This window comes from Carassius carassius, chromosome 14, assembly GCF_963082965.1.
Source record: "Carassius carassius chromosome 14, fCarCar2.1, whole genome shotgun sequence".
Taxonomy (NCBI): domain Eukaryota; kingdom Metazoa; phylum Chordata; class Actinopteri; order Cypriniformes; family Cyprinidae; genus Carassius; species Carassius carassius.
The window spans coordinates 32514379-32539620 of record NC_081768.1 but is presented as its reverse complement, the minus strand read 5'-3'; the positions used below and the strand labels follow the sequence as shown (position 1 = coordinate 32539620).

Here is a 25242-nt window from a genome sequence, read left to right as displayed (position 1 = left end):
TAGACATACACCCTCACACAACTGTATTGTGAGATCGGTATAGATGTGAAAGAGGGGAAAAAACAAAAAATAATAATTTATTACGTCAATGAATGATTTGTTCAAAAAGTGGATTCATTCAGTTAGGAAACACCTCCTCAGTGTGTTTCTCAAAGACGCAATTAGTGCTGTTACTGCTTTAGCTTAGTTTTCAACTTTTTTCGTTGGTGAAATAGAGCTAAAACAGGTAATATGGTGCCTAAAATGCACTAAATATTAACTTCTTGTTTATTACATTTTTATAAAATTCCAAATCACATTTGTTATGCTAATATTTGGAGAACAACTGCACTCTTAGTATGATGTTATATTAGATTAACTACCATATTTTTTGGACTATAAGTCGCACCTGAGTCGCATCAGTCCAAAAATACGTCATGATGAGGAAAAAACATATATAAGTCACACTGGACTATAAGTCACATTTATTTAGAACCAAGAACCAAGAGAAAACATTACCGTCTACAGCCGCGAGAGGGCGCTCTATGTCTTCAGTGTATACTACAGGAGCACTGAGCAGCATAGAGTGCCCTCTCGCGGCTGTAGACGGTAATGTTTTCTATTGGTTCATTTCTCTTGGTTCATTTCTCTCGGTTCATGTCAAAAAATATTGATAAATAAGTCGCACCTGACTATAAGTCGCAGGACCAGCCAAACTATGAAAAAAAGTGTGACTTATAGTCCGGAAAATACGGTATATTAAATGAAATAAACTGACCAGTGGCGGCTCGTGGATTTTAAAATAGAGGAGGCAAACTAATTGTATTGGTCTGGGGATCCCTGCCGATTGTTATTATTATTATTTGCTTAACCACTTTAAAATGGCTTTTTGGTGGCTTTTAGTCAGAAACCATAAAGAAAATATATTCAATACCGCTAATCATTATCAATACTTGGAAAATTATCAGCCCAGCCGCTCCGGGAGACTTTCAAACCATAATAATAATAATAATTCATTACATTTATATAGCGCTTTCCTAGGCACTCAAAGCACTTTACATAGTCAGGGGTATCTCCTCATCCACCACCAGTGTGCAGCATCCACCTGGATGATGCGACGGCATCCATAGTGCGCCAGAACGCCCACCACACACCAGCTTACTGGTGGAGAGGAGACAGAGTGGTGAAGCCTATCAGTAGACATGGGGATTGTTAGGAGGCCATGATGGTCGGAGGCCAATGGGCGAATTTAGCCAGGATGCCGAGGTCACACCTCTACTCTTTTCGAAAGACATCCTGGGATTTTTAATGACCACAGAGAGTCAGGACCTCGGTTTAACGTCTCATCCGAAGGACGGTGCTTGTTGACAGTATAGTGTCCCCATCACTACACTGGGGCACTAGGACCCACACACACCACAGGGTGAGCACCCCCTGCTGGCCTCACTAGCACCTCTTCCAGCAGCAACCTAGTTTTCACAGGAGGTCTCCTATCCATTTACTGACCAGTCTCAGCCCTGCTTAGCTTCAGTGGGAAACTGGTCTTGGGTCTTGGGCTCCAGGGTGATATGGCTAATAGACTGTATAAAAACAGGTTCAAACTAATAGCACGTAATTTACGTCTCTATGATAGTTGGTTGATATACCAGAATGGAGGCTAGCCTCCTCTATGATGTTACTTTTCTCAGCACTCCTCAGCGCTGAAAGTGAAAACTCGATGCTGATTGGTTCCCCTGGCCTCCCCCTCCCCTTCTCTTTCATTTAGCGGTTGTAATTACATCAGCAGATTCGGCACATTCACGATAGAAAAGCGGAGCTTTCATGTAATGGTATTACAACTGTGAAATTACAAACAAAAATATTTACATTCTGAAACATGAACTGAAATGAATAGTGAATTTTATTAACATAAAATGTTCCTCATTTTCACCTCAAAATTTGGGGAAAACTGTGCCTCCCCTGCCTCACCCGACGAGCCGCCCCTGAAACCGACTAAATCATAGCAAACCCGGGAAAATCTAAATGCAAACCAGCACTAGTCTAATCTAACGTACAAGACTTGTATATCCGTACACTATGGGTGTGTCTAAGACGTTATTAAACAAGCTAGGTAAACGCCTGTATAAAACAAGGGTAAACGTTATAATCACTAACAGCGCAGACTACATCGGTGACAAAAGTACACAATAATATTTTTTGGACACAATTTATTAATGACTCAGCATCATCTATATTAAAGAGAAAATAATCACGCCATCCGATGTTTAATGTGAATAAAGTAAGCTTGACTAGTTCCACAACTACTGAAACACGTTGTTTTCTCGCACTGTGTGTATGTCGGTGGTGGTGAGGTTAAAGGGGAGCAGGCAGTGGACCAAAGCAATGTGAGGCAAAGCAGGGGGAACTAGAGATGTTTAAAACTTTTTTTGTTGTTGCTCCTTTTGCATTTGTATTGTTTTACTACTTACACAATTATTTTAACTATATATCATTATATTATTATATTATAGATTGTTTACGGCTGGAAGCCGTCATTCAACCTAGCTTCACCTAATCAGTTCATAACAGATCCGTTGACTAATCCGTTCCTAATGCCCCTGGAATCACAGAATAAAATAGAGGGTGAGTCCACATACTTTTATCAGCAAACATGTGACTGTTCAAATAGTATTATATCCAGCTCAGCTGCAGCTCCACCATACAGTTTGAAAAATAGCCCCACTCCAAAGTTTGCCCTTCACGACGCTAACCAGCTAGCTAACCCATTCACTTATATGAACTGTATGGCACAAAACCCATTTCCCCCGGCCCACACATTGGTCTCCCAGTTCACTTCGACACCTTTTCCACTCTGCATGCCCTGGCCCGTGGAACGTAGTGGAGTAATAAGCTATGATGATAACTATGCCTCAAACCGTGATCGATACCAATATGGTCAGTCAGCTGTGGAAAGGGCCAAGCCTGCACCACAGTTATCACACACAGAGCCAGTTGTTGAAATAAAGGACTCTAGTGATGGTGAGTATTATGGGTATAAAGAGAGAATTCCAATATTAAAGCCAGGAAATGTTGATGGAACGGGCTCCTGAAAAGACTATTCACCAGTTTGAAAGCTGTGCGAGGGCAAACTATTGGTAGAAAATGACAATGGCGGTACAACTGAGATTCGGCCTGACTGGCGCGGCTGGAGCTATTGTATATAAAAACCCCAGATCTAACCACTGGAGCTATCAGCGAATTGTAGCCGATATAGAGACCACCTACGGGCCGTGCTCTGACCATGCGGCGGCCATCAGCATTGAACTGAGACAGAGGGATAGGGGGCAAAATGAAGCCTTACACCTATTAAGGGATGACATTTATGAGAAAGTGTCCATGTGTATGCTGACCGTACAGAGCTGGAGCAGGATGCCATCGGTGTGGATGTCTTCAACAACGCCCTGGCTGACACCGAAGTGGTGCAAAAACGTCCGGAGAAGCAGCCACGCACCCTATCTAGAGCGTATGACATCGCACACAACAACAAGACCACCAAGAGGGCCGCCACAATGGTCACACACTTTGTGTGCTCAGCTTGACTCTGGTGCTCGGAGGAATGTGTTGCCCCTCCATGCCTTTAATTCCATTCCCACAGAATCCAGAACCCCAATAGAGCCATCTGTTGCACAGGTCCTGCAGGGTATCGGCCCCAGTGGTTTGGCAGTTCTGGGGGAAGTCAACCTACCAGTACAAGTTGGGAGCAGAGTTACCAATGTGAACTTTATTATTGCAGACACGACAGAGAACACAGAGGTTATCTTGGGGCACCCTTTCCTCCATCAGACAAGTGCCCAGCTGGACTATGGTCGCTGTGAGATAACCCTCTTCAGTGAAAAGGTACCTCATTTTAACCCAAGCCATCAGTCCCGGGTGCACATTGTCAGAGTGGCCCGCATGACAGTGTTGGAGTCTGGGTGTGAGTATGTAGTGCCTGGCAACGCCCACCTGCACCATGCTACTGAGGGAGACCTGATGTTGAGCCCAACAAAGGGTTTCATAGAAAAGCACCATGTGCCCTGTGTCTTCAACCCGGGTGACATACCTGTCACTTTGAAGAGAGGTGCTGTGGCAGGGACTCTACAGCCGGCCACGGCACTGGGGAAGGTGGAGCCCCAGCCATCCTTGGCCCCACCAGCCCTAGAACATACTAACTCTGTTTGTGCTTCTTTACCTAGCCACCTGCAGGTCCTGTATAATGAGAGCTGTGGTAGTCTGTCCAAGGGCGACCAGGAGAGGTTGGCCCGCCTGCTACGGTCTTACAGTGACATCTTTTCCATGGGGCCTAGTGACCTTGGTGGTACGGGACTTGTGCAGCAACTGCACAAGATGGCTAGGGACAAACATACTGCAGCAGACCAGCAGGTTCAGCAGAGCCTGGACACTGGTGTGGCCCAACCCAGCAACAGCAGCTGGGCTGCACCGATCATTTTGGTCAGAAAGCAGGACCAGACATTGCGGTTATGTGTCGACTACAGGCCCCTAAATGAGAGAACCATAAAGGATGCTTATCCACTGCCCTGCATCCAGGACACCTTAGACACACTGTCCACTGCCAGGTACTTCAGCACGCTGGATTTAACATCAGGGTACTGGAAGGTGGAGATGACGCCGAAAGCCTGAAAAGCTGCTGCCTTCTGCACACGCAAGGGCCTGTTTGAATGGAATGTGATGCCTTTTGGACTGTGCAAAGTGTCAGCCACGTTCCGGAGGCTCATGGACCGTGTCCTGGTGGGGTTGCAGTGGGAGACCTGTTTGGTCTACCTCGACGACATCATTGTCCTGGGGCAAGACGGAACTGAAATTTTGGAGCAGCTGAGTCAAGTTTTCAATAGACTACGGGCAGCCAACCTGAAACTTAAACTGTCAAAGTTTGTCCTGTTCCGAGAGCAAGTGGCTTACTTGGGGCACATTTTCTCCGCCAAAGGTGTTGCCACCGTCCCCCAAAAGATCCAAAAAGTGGCTGGGTGGCCTGCACCCCAAAATGTATCTGAAGTGCATCAGTTCATCGGCCTGGCATCGTATTACCGATGCTTTTGTAAGGATGAAAGAACCTGAGATACTTTGATCTCCTGAGAAACAGACTATACAAACTTACACGGGCATCTTCGAGACACCCCACAGAGTGGAGGAGCAGGAGACCTCCTCCCCTTCTGGCCATTTGTTTCATTTTAAATCCCTTCACCCATTCTTCCTTCTACTCAGTCTTCTCAAAATGATTACATGAAATGGTCAATGCAAGTGAACTAACAGTCATGTCTGGTATCATTTGAAATGTCTCAGTGCAACTGGTACAATGGTCTCAATCTCACAAAAGTAGATTAGAAGATAATACAGATCCGAAGAGTCAAGAGATATCTTGATTACTGTGATGGGAGTGCCCTTTCCTAGGGTCTTCCATGTAAATTACCCTTTATTCCCTTTGAGTTGTAAAACCACCCAGGCTTGGGACCTGAGTTAATGCAAATTCGAATTGTTAGTTTCTGTCTTCATCTCGGGGGATGTTTGTCTTGGTCTGAGGTATTTAAAGGATTGCAGCAAAAGGATCAGGGCGATTTCTGTAGCCAGAAAGCCCGTAGTGTGTTGTATGTCTCTTCACTTCATACTATGTATTTTCTAAGGTCAGGTATGCATATTTTACTTTTAGATTCATCTTTGAGAATTTGATGTTTTGTATTGATATGATTTGATGTGTTTCAATTGGATATGTAATTGGCAGAATACATATTTACCTGACTGATAATATATTGTTACATTTGATTTTATTCTGTTTTACTCTGAAATTATTGACTCTAGTAGATTACGTTGAATCCTTGTTAGCGACATGAGCACCCGAATGAACAAGTTAATATAAACTAAAGAGTTTAACCAGAATAATCAAATGTCATAAGAATAGGCCTACTAATTAGAAAAAGACGTACCACCAATTTGCATTCCAACCTAAATTCGAGGTCATATTAAAATGGAGTCAGATTAAATAATAATACAATGGAGTCAGATTAAATGATAAAATGGAGTCAGATTTGAGTTTAACCTAAAATGAATAACTCTACGCGCTGAAAGACCGAACACGCAGGAAACCTTCATCCAGCACCGGATACCTTCCTTGGGCCGAGTGCGTGGACCTTACAAAGTGGTGACCCCGCCGACGTGATCTCCCTACTTATGTGAGTGACGTCTTCCCAGCGCGAATTTCAGATTAATTCTCTCTGAAGATATGAGGTTTGAGCTTCTTCCCTGTCTACAACTGCTGTGGTAAGTTCATTCCTTTTTCTTATTAGAAGTGTTGAGGGAAAGCTTTTTGCATTTCACATATAGACACATTTTTAGAACGGGTCGACATACCCATTGTTAGACCGGAGACCGTAGAAATCCGGTAGGGGGAGAATTAACCGGGAAACATGGCTTTTCAGGGACAATACAGTGACAGTGTAGATCAGGAGATCATGGAAATTCAAGCATTACAAATAAAAGACACACTTCTTAGTTTAAACGATAAAGGATTAAATCTTAAATGGAAAAACAATGAAATTATAGCCTGGTTTTTGGCCGAGGGCAAAAAAATGGCATCTAAATCGAAATATAAAAATATCCCGACTGCTATCGTCTACCTGCTTCGTAAAAATTACCTTGAGACAATAGCCGAAAACAAACGAACAATAATAAGCATCAAAGAAATTGAAAAAGTGCGCTCTGAAGAATTGCAAAAACTAAGAGCACAGGTAGAGGCATTTACATTCGAAAGACAAGGTTGGACAAGACAGAGTGAGATGATGTCAAGAAAAATTGAAGAGCTTCAAAAGAAACTCCAAACCGGCAATAATTATATATCAGCTCTTGAAGACTGCTGTAATAATGCAGGCTTCCCAGTGGCTGCAGTTAAGCAAGTGGCACTGGATGAAACCTTTGATTATGATAGAAACAGCGATAGTGATGATGATGATGTTGCCGCATTAGATTCTCAGAGAAACCGAGATCCCGTTCAGAGACACGGAGAACAAAATCAGCGAAGTCCGATTAAAACCAGAGCAAAATCCAGCGAAAAACCTTCCAAATCAGTTAAAATTGCTGTACTCAAAACCATAACAAATGCAAACGATGAAATAACCACGATTAGCCGCCCATTAACATGCAAAGAGTGTACAACACACAAACAGATCGTGGGAATGATGCCCAGAAGAGGGCCATTCCAACCCTATTGGGAAACACTGATGCTACAAGCCACAGTGTATAAATTGGAAACTAGGGATGTATGGCAAATCGCACTCTTAACTATTCCTGAAGAACTCCGATCTAAATTAACCCCTCAAATGAAATCTGGAGACATAATCAAGCGAAACAATAACGAAACTGACGAAAGTATCTTTGAACGATTAAAACAGGCATTGCTAGATATAAGGGGTCCAACAAGCGCAGATTGGAGCAGGATACTAGAAATTAAGCAGGAAAGCAATGAACCGTTTGAAACATACGCTGAACGTCTGTGGACGACATACAAAGAATATTCCGGTCTAGAAAATGCAAGCCATGATCACGAACCATTATTACAACTCATAAAGAACAATGCTGGCACTCTAGTCCAAAATGCATTGTTAAACGGAGCAGATTCAGCCAAAAACACATTCAGAGCGATTGTAGATTGGGGTTCAAGGATAGAAAACCGATGGAAATCAAAGCCCCAAACTATTGCATCTGCACAGTGGATGACAGAAGGGAATTATTCTAAAATCAATGGGACTGAAAAGCATGTCCACTTCTTGGAGGAGGTGACTTGCTGATATGAATCTAGAACTTTTAGTTCAGAGGAAGCCTGTGCCACTGCTCAAGAAAGTGTGTCGATTTCAGTTCTTAAGGAGATGCAGCACCATAATAGCACAGAGTCATGGACCAGAGCGCATGGTGTAAAGAAAGCATTACAGAGTCATGAAAATCCTCAAACTTCAGGAGAACACAGCAAACAAACCTGTGGCAAAGATAGCAGGTTTTGTTCTTCCTGTCAGAAAATAGGCCATACAGAGGAAAAATGCTGGTCACTGGGAAGGGGTAGACCTCCACCTTATTTTCTGAAACGTAGAATATCGCTTTCTAAAGGCAAAGATCAGGGGTTTACATGTAACAAGTCTACCTCAGATAAAACTCTTAGTGAGTTGACTGCATTGTTCATGCAAGGCCTTCAGCTACTGACTTCACTTGCTAGTGGGTTAGCAGTTTAATAGCAATGAGTTTAATATGGAAACATCCAATTTCAATAATCCTGTTTGCATTTTTCAAATTTATAATTGTGCTAAACATTGTGCGCATAGAACACACATTATAGTTGTTTGTGCTACTAAATGTACACATAGCTTAGTTGAGTTTATTCTCTAAAAAAACACATGACTGCTTTACTGTAAGTGTGTAAACACTTAGGTTTAAGGTTGTAGATGCTACATGCATTCTAGACCATGTGTCTTGAGTAAAACTGGAATAACTTTAATACTGGAATTACATCGCAATTTCAAGTTGCATGTGTGTCTATCTATGTAGAATTTGTTTGTCTCCTGAGTGGTACACTCTGCTATTTTCCATATAGCTACAGTTAAACCATGTAGAGGAGCATAGAATTGCCATGTGGCCACAGTGTGATTTCATGAATGTCTTAATGAAAACGATCTCCTCACATATCGGCAAAAAGTCACTGTACCTCACCCCAATTTTTTTTTAACACAATAATGCAATATGTGAGAACTTAAACCTTGTGGCAGATTGATTTGCTTCACAGTGCCAAAAGGGAGGAAGTGTGATTTCATTTCAATAGTGTGGCACAAGCGATAGCAAACCAATTCATCCTTCACTGAGGAGCACCAACTAAAAATTTGATCTGATCAGAGAGAATGGCTAATATTATTTTTAAATGGAAACTGAATTTGCAACTAATCTTGCAAAAATAAAACATTTTATGGAAGTATTTTGAGCCAGATTTCACCTCACACTCGCATTTAGAGGCTATTACCTGTTACAGCAACAGAACCAAATTTACATAATTGTAAAACTTCCTTTCCTTTGTTTGGAGCATGACAGCATTTACACAAAGCCACAGTCGTATGCAGCCACAAAACACCATTTGATCTTTTAATCTTTTAAATTGACTTGAAAAATAATGAGAGTGGGGTGTAAAATACAAGAAGTCTTTATGTACCACAGAGATCTGCATGTGTGAACAACACAATAAAACAACAATTGTCAAACAGACAACACCGAAACAGGTGAACACATTTCTGCCCACAGATCTGACTGTAATGAGAGCAACAGCAACTGAAGCCATGGACATTGGTCCATTGGAATTCATGACGACATGGGTGATAAAAACACCAATTAATCTAGAAAATGTCCCCAGTAGAACTGGGGTCTCTAATGCTCATGACACAGCAGACTGTGAAGGCTCGACTGCAAGAGCAGCATCAGATGTTACACACTCAGACTGCACTGAAGCGGTAGCAGGAATTCAGATCTGACCAACGGAACTCCGTTTCATGTGACATCTGGATTAAAACAATACACGAGGATGAATGTAGTTAAAATAATTCCACATGCCTGAACATGAAACTGATGAAAGTTCAAAATTAACTGTGGTTCTCTTTGTATTTGTTTCTGTCTCAGGTTGACCACTGCAATTCTTTGGAGGACAGATACCAGGAAGGTGTCTGGTCCCATCTGCACCAAACCAGGACAACAGAATTGTTAGAACATAACCTGAAAAGTGGGAGATGGATGTGAAGACACTTGAAGGGGCCATTCACACCTCACAGGAGAACATCACCACACAAATACATGGCCTCCCGGATTAGAACCGGAACTAAATGTTTGCAACACAGATTGCTATAGATTAGACTCCATCAATCTCCCAGACATGAGCACAGAACACACAACTCCACCATTGCATCACCTCATTTAGACTATCCAGTCTGTACACTACAAACAGAAGACAATGATGGCTTAGATTACAAACGTGGTACTCCACTAAAGATCTACTGTCCATCTTCACACAGACAGAACCACATAGCCTCACACACACAGGACAATAGCATTAATTACATTCCAAAAGATACAACATATCTACTATCTGCAACCGTCTAAACTCATAAAACAATACTGTAACACACATTTGCGCGAAAAGTCACAGATCGATGGTGCAAATTTTTGAACACAGAGGCAGACAAGCCTTTACAATTTAAAATATTGAATCTTTCCAATTGTTATTAGGATGGTTGACAAGCCAGAGGGCCCCTGGTTTCCCAACACATCACTAATGACAATAAACATTATTAAAATGATCAAATATGAAGTGCCTGCACTTCATCTCTATCAATCAATTATAAAATTTTAAACTTTACCAAACCATCAACTGTGACTTAGCCTTTATATCAGATACCCATTCACACACACACACACACACACACACCCACACACACACACACCTGTTACAAGGAATTTAGGATTTACATTGTAGAAAAATGTTTTAATCATGTTCTAAGTCACTTCTTAAAAACCTTAGATCTTCTAAAGTGGCTTGCAATAGAAGATTCCTGAATTAACAGTGTGATTATTGTATATACCTTCATAATTGTGATTGAATATTGTTCTTATTGTCATTATATGATGTTTATTGATGCATACCTCTAAATTAATGCTCAAGTTATACTGACCTCTTGCTGCATTTCCTTTGATTCATTCATACCAAAATTTATGCTTACACGGGACCACTCTACCATATTTGACCTCGAAAAACTTTTAACATCAGATGTACCACTTGCACTGGCTGACATGAATTCATCAGGGTATTTTTTTGTTTTGATTTATTGTTCTTATGTTAACTTATGACTTTTCTATCTTACTCCATGGGTGATGACATTAAGCTGATCAGAATTCAGTCATTGAATGGCCATTAAGATGCTTTTCAGGTGTCCCACACAAATCAGTGTGTAAGCAAGGAGAACACTTTCACCTATTGAAGTCTGCTTAGAAAACTGCACCGCTGGAGGTGAGAGGATTCACGAAGATGGGTCAGACTACCGTCCAAGAGAAGGTGCCATAAGGAGCAGAGGTTTCTCCATAAAGGAATGACACGTAAAATGAACAAGTCGTAAAGGCTCAGATTGACCCAATGAACTGTGCTCACATGCTGAGCTCAACCACAGGTAGAAACCCTGGAGACATTCATCCACCTGCCAAACTCAAGCGACACACACATGCTGAGACTGAGTGTTCTGCAGATGTTTACAGCCCTCAGAAGGTTTCTAAAAGCTGCTATTTGAGATAACATCTCGAAGATAAACAATCATCTTACAGTGACCCCATTGGATTCATCTGAATGTGACCCATTGGGGGTCAAACGGAGGAACTGTAAGGATGAAAGAACCTGAGATACTTTGATCTCCTGAGAAACAGACAATACAAACTTACACGGGCATCTTCGAGACACCCCACAGAGTGGAGGAGCAGGAGACCTCCTCCCCTTCTGGCCATTTGTTTCATTTTAAATCCCTTCACCCATTCTTCCTTCTACTCAGTCTTCTCAAAATGATTACATGAAATGGTCAATGCAAGTGAACTAACAGTCATGTCTGGTATCATTTGAAATGTCTCAGTGCAACTGGTACAATGGTCTCAATCTCACAAAAGTAGATTAGAAGATAATACAGATCCGAAGAGTCAAGAGATATCTTGATTACTGTGATGGGAGTGCCCTTTCCTAGGGTCTTCCATGTAAATTACCCTTTATTCCCTTTGAGTTGTAAAACCACCCAGGCTTGGGACCTGAGTTAATGCAAATTCGAATTGTTAGTTTCTGTCTTCATCTCGGGGGATGTTTGTCTTGGTCTGAGGTATTTAAAGGATTGCAGCAAAAGGATCAGGGCGATTTCTGTAGCCAGAAAGCCCGTAGTGTGTTGTGTGTCTCTTCACTTCATACTATGTATTTTCTAAGGTCAGGTATGCATATTTTACTTTTAGATTAATCTTTGAGAATTTGATGTTTTGTATTGATATGATTTGATGTGTTTCAATTGGATATGTAATTGGCAGAATACATATTTACCTGACTGATAATAAATTGTTACATTTGATTTTATTCTGTTTTACTCTGAAATGATTGACTTGATTATTGACGTAATAGTAGATTATGTTGAATCCTTGTTAGCGACATGAGCACCCGAATGAACAAGTTAATATAAACTAAAGAGTTTAACCAGAATAATCAAATGTCAGAAGAATAGGCCTACTAATTAGAAACAGACGTACCACCAATTTGCATTCCAACCTAAATTCGAGGTCATATTAAAATGGAGTCAGATTAAATAATAATACAATGGAGTCAGATTAAATGATAAAATGGAGTCAGATTTGAGTTTAACCTAAAATGAATAACTCTACGCGCTGAAAGACCGAACACGCAGGAAACCTTCATCCAGCACCGGATACCTTCCTTGGGCTGAGTGCGTGGACCTTAGACTTTGTTAAAGATTTCGCCTCTGTTGCCAAGCCCCTCCACGAACTGACCAAAAAGTATGCACGCTTTAACTGGACAGACGAATGCCAGGAGACATTTAAACAGCTGAAAAGCTATCTGACGTCAGCACCCGTGCTGGGCTATCCCCTCAACAGTGGCCAGTTGCTCCTCGACACAGATGCCAGTGATTGGAGCAGTCCTCTTCCAAGTGCAAGAAGGTGAGGAGAGAGTACTCGCTTACGGGAGCAGGAGATTGTCAGCCACTGAGCAAAACTATTGCACCACCCGACAAAGAACTTCTGGCAGCTGTTGAATTCACCTCTCATTTCCGGCAGTACCTGCTAGGGAGATCATTCACCATACGGACTGACCACAGCAGCCTGCGCTCGTTGACTCGGATAAGGGAACCTGAGGGCCAGCTCACTTGCTGGCTGGAAAAACTGGCAAAGTACGACTTCCAGGTGATCCATCACCACCAAAATGCAGACGCGCTCTCCAGAAGACCCTGCGGGATATCCTGCCCATGCACAGTGCCAGAGCCTAGCCTTCATAACCAGCTTCAGCCCAAAAGGATTCAGTGCAACCTGGCAGAGAGTCCAGCTGCAGAAGATGCTGGGAAAACTCCTGCAGAGCAACTTCCAGGGGGTAGTGGTGCCCAAAGGTAGCTGTGGAGGTAGTCCTGCAGTCGAGCCTAAGTATCTTCCAGTGGGGGTAGTGGATGCTGAAAGTGACAATCAAGCTGGCCCTTCATGCCATCCAGGTGTCTACAGCTTGAGTGAGCCAGCCCAAAAGCTGACCCAGATTTAGCACCAGTGAGGAAGTGGATGGACAAAGGGATGGGCAGGCCACCCTGGGTTGACATAGCACCCTACAGCCCTGCTACCAAAGACTACTGGTCGCAGTGGAAAAGGCTCTACCAGAAAGACGGGGTTTTGTTAAGAAAGTTTTACTGTACGGATGGAAGGGTGTTCTATCCACAGAACCTGCTGCCTCAAGAGTACCGCATCTCAGTGACAGAACAACTGCATGATGGCCCAGTCGGTGTTCATTTTGGAGGAGAAAGGACCCTTGCACGTCTCAAGGCCCGGCACTACTGGTACAATATGAGAGATGACGTCACCCTGTGGTGCAGCACTTTCACCAGCTGTGCTGCGAAAGCCCGCCCCAAGAAAACACCTCAAGCCACCATGGGCACAGTGCGAGTTGGTGCCCCATTTGAAAGAATTGCAGTTGATTTAATGGAACCATTAAATGAAACTGAAAAGCACAACCGCTACATAATAGTGGTACAGGACTACTTTAGCAAATGGGTGAAAGCCTACCCTGTTCCCAATGAACAAGCAATGACAGTGGCTGAAAATATTGTTTCTGAGTGGGTGTGTAGGTATGGAGCTCCACAGTGCCTACATTGTGACCAAGGTACCAATTTCGAGTCAGCTATGTTCCAGGGAATGTGTGAGCTGCTGGGAATCGACAAGACAAGGACCACGCCGTTTCGCCCATAGTCAGATGGTCAAGTGGAGCATTTCAATGCCACCCTGCAGAAAATCATAGCCACCACTGCAAAACGATCTCATTGGGACTGGGACATTATGACACCATATGCAGTCATGGCTTACCGCGCTACCAAACACAGCTCTTGTTCTGTCCAGGCTGGACTATTGCAATGCCCTCTTGGCAGGTCTTCCAGCCAGTTCTATCAAACCTTTACAATTAATCCAGAACGCGACAGCAAGATTAATTTTTAATGAGCCAAAAATAATACATGTCACACCTCTGTTTATCAATTTGCACTGGTTACCAATAGCTGCTCGCATAAAATTCAAGGAATTGATGTTTGCTTACAAAACTACCACTGGCTCTGCACCCATTTACCTAAATTTGTTACTTCAGACTTATGTGCCCTCTAGAAGCTTGCGTTCTGCAAGTGAACGTCTCTTGATTGTGCCATCCCAAAGAAGCACAAAGTCACTTTTACACACTTTTAAATTAAATGTTCCCTCCTGGTGGAATGACCTTCCCAACTCAATCCGAGCAGCTGAGTCCTTAGCCATCTTCAAGAATCGTCTTAAAACCCATCTCTTCCATCTTTATTTGACCCTATAACTTTATATTGTGTGTGTGTAAAGACCTCTAACAGTAGCTTGCTCTAATCTTTTTCTATTCCATCTGTTTTCTTTTTATTTATTATATTATTTAAAAGCCCATGCTATGTGTACTGTTAACCTAACTGAGACTTGTTATAGCACTTATTTATCATTGCTCTTTTTGTTGTTTTTGATTGCTTCCACTGTCCTCATTCGTGAGTCGCTTTGGATAAAAGCGTCTGCTAAATGAATAAATGTAAATGTAAATATATTTTTGTGTTCCCTGTGTACAGTGTAAGTAATGCTGCTGGAGATATGTTAAAGGTTTAATCATTCTCCAGAGTGGGGGTAGTGTCTCTGCCTCCTCCTGCCCGCTTGTTGACAAATAGAAACGCGTATGTCTGACGAAGTGGGCCTTTTGGGTTTCGGTAGTAAAAAAAAAAGAACAGGAGGATAGCGGGAAATCAGTCTGAGTTGACAGTAAAAATGTATTAGTGACGCAGTCTATTTTCCAATCGAATGCTAGCAAGCAAAGAGCCTTTTATGTTGTGAATGTGTACCAAGGTGAGTAATAAAGCCCAAGTTCATTGCTGCAACCCACCAACGCATCAGTGTTTTGTGCTTCGGCTCTGTTAGCCCGGATCACTAGACGCAAGTTACCAGTCACGAGACAAGGTTTTATGTTGAGACCAGCTCGCTCCAAACTACGGTTCGGAGCGTGAAAGCTGTAAAAGTAACAGTTGTTTTTCTTTTCCTCATTATAACTATGCACTTAAAATGTTTTGAAATGGATAGAAATGTCATTGCTCTGTGAATTTAGCCTTTTCCAAAATTCATGTTTGCAATGTATTTGTATGTTTTTCATTGATACAGTCATACACATTTCTAGTGTTTTTTAGATTTAATATTTGACCTAGCAGTGATATTGCTGTGAATTTCAGTTCTTCAATGTTGTTTTTTGTTATGTCAATTTATTTATATAGTGCTTTGAACAAAATACATTGCGTCAAAGCAACTGAGCAACATTAATTAGGAAAACAGTGTGTCAATAATGCAAAATTACAGTTAAAGGTAGTTCATCATTGAATTCAGTTATGTCATCATATCAGTTCAGTTTAAATAGTATCTGTGCAATCATTCGCAATCAAGTCAGCAACATCACTGTAAATGAAGTGACCCCCGTGTAGCTGTTTTCTAGATTTACAAGGATAAGTAAATATCCTTTAAAATCATAAGATGTGATTTTGTTTTATTCATTGTTACTAGCAAGGTACATTAGTGTTAGTATTTTTTAAGTATTAACTTTCCATACATTGCACTTGAAAAGAAGCTATTGTGGCTCTTGTTGGTGAATTAAATGTATTTTTTGGAATATATTTTTTCTTTGTATCTGTCAAAATAGTACAAGATTAGGCTAATTCAATATATGTGATATCAAATAAGGGTTAGCACAAATGTAATCTAAATGTAATCCAAAAGTAATCAGATTATGTTACCAAAAATTTGTAATCTAAGAGATTATATTACTGACTACAAATTTTTTCATTTAATCTGTAATCTGTAACTGATTAAAATGCATAAGTAATCTACCCAGCTCTGCTTACAAGTATACTACTAGAAAACTGATATTGGTATACTTGCTACATAAAGTATACTTAAATATATACTTGAACTTTACTTAAGTATACTTAGTAAAATAAACTTGAAGTATACTACTTTTTAGTAAGGGCTCCTGTGTGTAAGCAGACTTGTCGCCGACGTGGATGAGGACAAAGACTGTAGTCTCATCTGCAAACTTCAGGAGTTTGTCGGAGGGATCAGTAGAGGTGCAATCGGTATACAGGGAGAAAAGCAGTGGGGAGAGGATGCAACCCTGGTGGTGCCAGTGCTGATGGTGCAGCTGTTTAACATGAATTTCCACAGTCTCACTAGCTGTTGCCTATCTGTCAGAAAGATAGAGCTAGGAACAGAGAGCTGGTTTAGTTTTGTCTGGAGGAGTGTCGGGATGATGGTGTTGAAGGCCGAACTGAAGTCAACGAACAGGATCCTCAAATAAGTCCCTGATTTATCCAGATGTTGCAGGATGATGTGTAGTCCCATGTTGACTGCATCTCTGTATCCAAGCACATTAATAGAGAGGAGAAGGGAAGGAAAAGATGTGTTAGAAAAAAAGTGTAAAAGCAATAGGGTTAAGCGCACCCTGGAGAGGATTGTGAAACAAAACCCATTCAAAAATGTGGGGGAGATTCACAAAGAGTGGACTGCAGCTGGAGTCATGGGTTTCAGCTGTCGCATTCCTTGTGTCAAGCCACTCTTGAACAACAGACATCATCAGAAGCATCTCACCTGGGCTTAAGAAAAAAAGGACTGGACTGCTGCTGAGTAGTCCAAAGTTATGTTCTCTGATGAAAGTAAATTTAGCATTTCCTTTGGAAATCAGGGTCCCAGAGTCTGGAGGAAGAGAGGAGAGGCACACAATCCACGTTGCTTGAGGTCCAGTGTAAAGTTTCCACAGTCAGTGATGGTTTGGGGTGCCATGTCATCTGCTGGTGTTGGTCCACTGTGTTTTCTGAGGTCCAAGGTCAACACAGCCATATACCAGGAAGTTTTAGAGCACTTCATGCTTCCTGCTGCTGACCAACTTTATGGAGATGCAGATTTAATTTTCCAGCAGGACTTGGCACCTGCACACAGTGCCAAAGCTACCAGTACCTGGTTTAAGGACCATGGTATCCCTGTTCTTAATTGGCCAGCAAACTCGCCTGACCCTAACTCCATAGAAAATCTATGGGGAATTGTGAAGAGGAAGATGTGATATGCCAGACCTGTAGTGTATTTTCATCTGCCGTGGATCTGAGGAATCACACAGTCTCTGGGTTTTGTTTCCAGAAGATAGACTTTATTTCAGAGAGAAACAAAGCCGTGATGTTTTCTGCAAGAAGATCTCCCGAATGCTAGGTGGCATCTCATTATATAGCCTATACAGGGCGTTTCCAAATAGTCAAACTTTTCTTTATGTTTACAATTTTAATACCTCCCTAGAGGGAAGAGGCCATATAAATTACACTACCTAGTGACTAAATAAATCACATTGTATTATCACCAGTGACTAGATTATGAAATTCCACTCTGAGGGATTACTGGACCAAACATCTCCCTCCTAATTTGACGAGGAGGGAGTAAAAGATCCAGTCTCCCTAATTCCTTCTTTAAAAGTACACAATGTTATAAGCATGAATGTGCAATTGGTTCAGCATTTGCCTGGGGTTGTCACAGTTATGTAAAATCCAAGAGTAATAAACATAAAAAATGTAACATCACAAAAATAGCATAGTTGATCTTCAGTCCAGATCTTTTGTGCACTGGAGAGGCCATTTTGGTTACCCTCAAAAATCAATTTCCCATCCTCTTGACATCTTTGAATTTAATTTGCTTAGCTGTGGCTTTGACTAGTGACCTCAATATAGGAAGTATACAGTAAAACAGTAAATCTCCTGTCAAAAATGCAATTCCTAAAAACATTCCCAGTTTAGCAAACCATGCTCCCCATGCTCCAAATTTCTCATCAATCCAATCCCAGATTTGTTGGTCTCTTCCGGCATTTGCTTTATCTACCATTCTTAGCCTTTTAAATTTGATAATTACTTCATTAAATGCTCCTTCTGGAGCAGTATTATTTGATATACTACTTACTGTACACTATTGGCATAAATAAAACAATATTTACACATTATGCATTGTTAAAATGACTCTAAATTCGCTGAGAAATATAGATATCAGCTTTACAGCCAGCCTTAATTGCTGTTTTCAATTAATAAGTAATGGTGCTTCATATAACATTATCCAGAGAAACAAATGTTAATGATAAATCCCCTGTTATGTTTGTACTGGCTACTGTATACAGGCCACTAGGGCACCATACAGACTTTATTAAAGAGTTTGGTGATTTTACATCCGAGTTAGTTCTGGCTGCAGATAAAGTTTTAATAGTTGATGATTTAATATCCATGTTGATAATGAAAAAGATGCATTGTGAAAAGGAGTAGGAGGATGCTTAGGTAGCTAGCTTGAAGCCAATGGGGCTGTCAATAAGAACAGGTCCAGTCTAGTCACTCTGATGTTAAGGTCTTTATTTTCCTTCCAAATCAGGTATTAGGTATGGGTGTGTATGCAGGGGTGTATGTGTGTGAGCGGGTGGTTTCTACAAAAAGGACAGAATTACAATGATTTAGTTAACAATAAACATAACATTGAATTCACAGGAGATAACGTAATTTAAACAATGCATAAGGCCATCTACTCATACTATAAATCTCAAATACATATCTAAATAACTAAAGAACATGCTTAAGCAGGAAATACAGCAAAATAAACACTTAGGACAAACTTAAGAAATACAGAATAATAGTTAAGTGTCAAACAAAAGCACTTACATGGTCAAATACACACACGCAGGAAAAAAACAAAGGAAAAAGAACTCAGTCCTCTGCACAGTGCTGTGGGCACAGGTGCAAAGTATAGTGTCCTAATTGGCTTGAGATCAGGGGGGTGGAGCTAGAAGTTTATCGTAAATTAACAAGCCAAGAGGGGTGTGGCACATGATTGGCACCTTGAAGCTTAACCCTTTAGGCGCCAGAGGTTTTTTCCTAAAACGTTCGATTTTGACATCTTAATTTCAGAAGGCTATATCTTAAAATTTATAAAAGATAGAGACTTTCTGTCAATTATACAAATATTAAGGATGACCCAATGTTTATGTAGGGATTTTATTTTCCCATCTAATTAGCATATTATGACGTCATATGGGGGTGGTCATCTTGAATTATAGAATTTTCATGAAAAGTCACATGTTTAAGTAATAAAATGCAGGACTTCTTTCCCCCCAAAAATGTCCCTCGCCTTCTGTGTGCTATATTGCACAATACTGAATGCTCAGGTAAATAGTAAGTAGTAAACAAACTGTGTAAATCATTACTAATAAATGGTAGAAACAAACCGAATGCATGTAGCAGTTGGGATTTTCAATTTACTACATACAGCAGGCACTCTGATTCCATGTATGGGGCACATATATATTATTCATATGACACACAAACACAAGTAGACAAGACCTGTTTAGTTCAAAAGCTATGCCCCGTGTCACATCGCCTCTGCTTCTGCAATGAGCTGCGCGGCCAGATCTGCCTCGCGCACGCGCCAAGTGTGCACAGCTCGGACTACTGTCAGTGTCATTGCGACTCCCCACCTTGCCTCCTAACTGTCCTATGAATAATTCGACCTCGTCTAACATACCCAGTGGCATTAGACAAAGTCTCCACTACAATACTGTCGCCGCGATTGCGGAGAGGCGCGGTCAGAAGACAAATATACATGTCTAGCGCGGTAAAAATCTCCCGCCTCGTCCCCGCAACAATAACACGCCTGCTAATTTCGCGATGAACACTCTGACCCCGGCAAACATTGTTCACACCTCTGACATTTGGCAAAGGACCATTTACATTAGGCAAAGGATTCACCGTTTGTGCTTGGTGAAGGGCTACTTTCACTTTCAGTATCACCGGCATCTTCTGAATAAAGATATTTCCCCTTCAGAATCAGTGTCCGGGAATAGAAGTCCCAACACCTCATTGCGGCTTTATTGAAGCTTTATTGATACCATTAGATAATAATAATAATGATTATAATAATAATCTAATGCCAATTCTCACTGACGTTGACAATATTGGTCAGATAAAATGGCTCAGTCTCACACTAGCTTTTGTTCGCACTGATTCAATACGCTCTAGCTCGAATATTTTGTATAAGAGCATGACGTTTTTTTGAGTCAGAGATGAAGTATTACATGCCTGCTATCTGGTGCAGGGCAGGTTGCATGAAATTTGACACCCTATTTGACAAAATCGGCCGTTTTATTCAGTGCCGCATCTTGTCGAGTAAACTCGACCGTGGCGCCAAGAGGGTTAAGGACACATAGCTTTTCAACAGCCGCCCCCAAATTTGTAGAGCAAATTTGATCAATCAGGGGAGATCGGGCAGGGCCGGAAGAGGAATGAGGCGGGCAATGGGCCTTGTATATGTCCTTTCCTTGACTTGGACATCAGCAACCCTACAACGGCCATTTTTGCTGGGATGAAGGGAGATGACCTTACCCACTGGCCATTGGGATCTGGGAAGTTGAGGATCTGGTATTAGAACAACAGTGTTAGGTTGTAGGTTAGGATGATCTGTGTGCCACTTCTGTCTGGACTGGAGAGAGGGAAGATAATTTCTAAGGAAATGGGCCCAAAAATGATCAGAAACGATCTGGCTGTGACGCCATTGACGGCGACTGTGCAGCTCAGAGTCTGGATATGTAACCAGAGGAAGGGAAGCATCATGCCGCCCCATCAGCAGCAAGTTAGGGGTTACCGGGTCAGGGTCAGCAATGTCAGAAGACACATAGCCTATGGGTTTAGAATTTAAGATGCCTTCAATTTCAATCATTACGGTGCGTAATACCTCCTCACTGACAATTTGAGCACCTAGGGTAGTCTCTAGAGCGATTTTGATGGAGCGTATTTCACGCTCCCAGGTTCGACCAAAGTGAGGTGCGTATGGAGGATTGAATTTGAAAGAAATCCTCTGCTTAGCTAGAGCTTCCTGAAGGTCAAGGGTCAGGGATTGATAGGCATCTATTAACTCTCTCTTACCACCAATGAAGATGGTACCTCTGTCAGAGAGTAGTTCAAATGGTTTACCTCTGCGAGCAATAAAGCGCCTTAGCGCCATCAGGAAGGAATCTGTATTTATGTGACTGAGTAAATCAAGATGCATGCCCCTAGTCGTCAGACATTTGAAAATTATTCTCCACCTTTTTTCAGGTCGTCTGCCAATCTTTACTGTATAGGGCCCAAAACAATCCATCCTAGTGGAATAGAATGGAGGTGTGTTAAGGCGAAGGCGAGCGGGAGGGAGATCTGCCATTTGGAGAACAATAGGATGTGCTCGGAACTGTTGGCATTTCGGGCACCTATGCTGAAATTTTTTTACTGCCTCACGACCCCTTAGGATCCAGTACCGACTCCTTAACTCAGCGCATAGCCTCTCTTGCCCAGGATGTTGTAAGTGGTCATCACAATCCTTAATTATAAGCGTTGTGATTGGATGGGCAGGGTCCAGGACTACTGGATGAATGGTATCAGGGGGTAGATCACTACTTCGCCATAACCTTCCGCCAACTCGAATGAGCCCTGATGCTGGGTCTAACTCTGGGGCAAGGGAGAGTAAACGGTTTGAAGGAAGAAGGGGCTTTTGAGTTTGAAGGCAGGCCAAATCATCCTGGAAGGAATCCACCTGGGCTTGTCTTAGGATGGCTGTCTCTGAATCACGGTAGTTTTCTGCTGATGGAGGCTTTGCTGCTTCATGAAGGGATGCAGCCATGCAGTCAAGGAGATCTTGGAATGTGGCAAATTGGCTGGGGTCAGGGATGGAGGGGTATGGACTGAGAGATACAGCACCACAGAAGCTGGGCTTACGGCACTCTTCAGCGTCATCAGATTTATCTATAACAGGGCTAGTGGGCCACAGTTTGGGGGATTGGAACATGAAGGCAGGTCCTTGGTTCCACCTGCAGGGCCTACTAAGTTCAACAAGTAGCTTTCCTCTACTTAGGTCGTCCACTGGGTTGTTCTTAGAATCCACATAACACCACTCCAGACCTTTAGTGAGCTCCTGAATCTCAGCTACCCTTGTTCCAACGAAAACTTTGTAACGGCAAGAATCAGAGGTGAGCCAGTGAAGTACAGTGGTAGAGTCAGTCCACAGAATAGTCTTTCATATACGGCGGGTGAGCTCTATTTGGAGGAGACTGAATAGCTGAGCTCCTATGAGGGCAGCACATAATTCAAGTCATGGAATGGATAGTTGTTTTTTGGGAGCAACGCGGGACCTCACCATGAGGAAGGACACATTCCCTTGCTGCTGACCATCTTCTGTGCGCATGTAGGCTACTGCACCATAGGACTTCTCTGATGCATCACAGAAGATGTGGAGGTCTTGAGTGACTAAGAAGGTGTCTACTGAATGAGGTATAAGGCAGCGAGGCAAAGTGATGGTGGAGAGGTTAGGGAGTTCATTCTCCCATGAAAGCCAAGCTTTTAAGAGATCATGAGGGAGATTAGGGTCATCCCATTCTCGTGCCTTTCCCCATAAGTGCTGGACAATGATTTTGGCCCTTGTGGTGTAAGGAAGGATATAGCCAAGAGGATCATACTGGCTAGGAAGAACTCTGTAAATATGACGCATAGTTGGAGTGGTAGATTCAATGGCTCTGTGCCTGTATCTGAGGGTATCTGTATGGCAGTTACAGAGCAGGCCTAGAGTCGACTCCAAGGGATCAAGAGAAGGATGGTGTGATAACCAGAGCTTTGTTTGTTCTGACCTGGCTTCAGGAGGAAGGTGACAGATGACCTGAGGATCATTACTGGCCCATTGTCTGATTTCGAAGCCACCAGAGGAGAGGGTAGTGTGCAGACTATAAAGGAGATCTCTGGCTTCCTCTGGGGTAGGGAAACTCTGTAAACAGTTATCCACATAGAAGTTACTGTGTATGGAATGGTGAATGCACTCATCTGCCTGAGCATCTTTGATGATCCTCTGGAGGATGTAAATGGCACAGCAAGGGCTTGAGGTTGTGCCAAAAGGGAGGACTTGCCATTCATACACAGTTGGGGGAGCTTTACAGTCCATGTCACGCCAGAGGAATCGCAGGAGAGGTTTATCCTGGGGCAATAAGCGCACCTGGTGAAACATTGATTTAATGTCTCCACTGATTGCAATCTCGTGCTGCCTAAGATGGAGCAAAACTCCAAGGAGGGAAGGCCCGAGGATTGATCCAGGAAGTAACTGTGAATTCAAACACTGATTTCGGTAGGAGAAGGAACAATCAAACACAATGCGATTTTTACCTTTGTGATGCACATTGTGGTGAGGTATGAACCAGGACTCAGGAGTATCTTCTAGATTAGAGGATGACAACTTCTTTACATACCCAGCATTAACTAATTTCTGGATCTCGTCAGTATAGTTCTCTGCCTGTTGTGGATTTTGAAGGAGTCGCCTTTCACAGCTGCGGAGACGGGACATTACTGCCTCCTTGGGGGCCTTCAGAGGGGGCCAGGGGTCTACACAGAGGAGGGGTGCTGCATATTGTAGGACACCGTCAACAGGTGTTCTGATAGTTTGGGTCTCAAGCTGGTGTATTGCCTCTTGATCCTGTTTGGACCGAACCACTGCTTTCATGCTTCTCTGTGGTAACGCATCAATCTGCCATAGTTTCTGAACATTATGGTGGATGTCATCAGGTGGGCATTTAAAGGAGATATAATGAGAACAAGTAGAAGGTAAGCTAGAAAGATCTCTTGCAGGACCTTGCAGTGTCCAGCCAAGCCGGGTCTTGATTGCTACAGGGGTTCCAGGAGGGCCTAATTTGACAGGTTGTGTTGGGATGATAAGCTGTGTATGATCAGCCCCTATAAGGAGAAGTGGCCTTACCTTATTAAGCTGTTTGAGAGGGAGCTGACGGAGGTGTGAGTAGCGCCGCTGGAGGAATTTCACCGGGTGAGAATGTTCTGACAAGGATAGCTGTTCAGCAGTGAAGGCTTGACTGATGACATAGGACTTACTAGGATGCACTTTAGGAATAAGGGTGAAGGATACAGAAGCTCCATTAGGAGTCTGAACATCCTGTCTCACAGTTCTCAGCTGTAGACTCTCAGATTTACCTTTTAGTGTGGAAGATTTTTATTAGTAAGATTTTAATTAAACAAGTATATAATCAATGTGAATCTAGCCATTTTTGTTGCTAGTTATTACTCCATTATAATCTTATAGGTAATAGAAAGCTACATGCTGGAATGTACAAAACTGAGGAGAAACATATGGTCAGACATACATACAGGGCCTTTGTTTAGAATAAATCAAGCAGGGGGCCTCTCCTCTCTAGGGAGGTATTAAAATTGTAATCACAAGGAAAAGTTTGACTATGTGGAACCGCCCAATTTAGTGTATATAAGGAGATACCAAATAACATTCGGGAGATCTCCTTGCAAGGACTCTCGGCTTTGTTTTCTGTAAAATAAAGTATTTTCTTCTGAGAGAAAAATCCCTGACTGAGTGTGATTCTTCGGAGAACTGGCAGACGACACCACAGATTTGGCACCCCAGATGGGACTGGAAAAGAGCAACAGAGTGGACAACCGCTTTTGAGCTGACCGATGATCAACACAACTGGGTGGCCACCATAAAAAAGGTAAGCATATTTGCTTATAAAATTCGTTTGTGTTGGTTGAGGTCAGTTCTGAGTGGTAAGGACACTTAAAATCTGCTCTTCCAAATTTAGAAAATAATAGGATATCTAAATTTAAAAAAGGGGGTTTTACTCCAGAAGAAATAACTGCATGCACATATTTGGTTTATAAATAGGAAAGCCTTGGAAGGTAACCTTGATTTAAAACAAAGATGGTGTAGGCAGAAAGACATTGTATGCAATGGTCTGTGTTTATTGGAGAACTGGGCCTAGGAAGGACAGTAATAAACGGAGAAGCAGATTAGTTAAGGAATCGCGAGGAAAAGCCCCACGGATACCGCTTTGAGAAAGTATAAAGTGAAAGGTCA

General features: G+C 42.2%; 1 long non-coding RNA gene across 1 annotated transcript; it reads left to right on the top strand.

Annotated features, from left to right (window-relative positions):
- Positions 1–6135: 6135 nt before the first annotated feature.
- LOC132157520 (uncharacterized) lies at positions 6136–12124 on the top strand. Its single transcript, XR_009437559.1, has 2 exons — positions 6136–6270; positions 9655–12124. It is a non-coding gene; the product is annotated as an uncharacterized LOC132157520 (long non-coding RNA).
- Positions 12125–25242: the final 13118 nt, after the last annotated feature.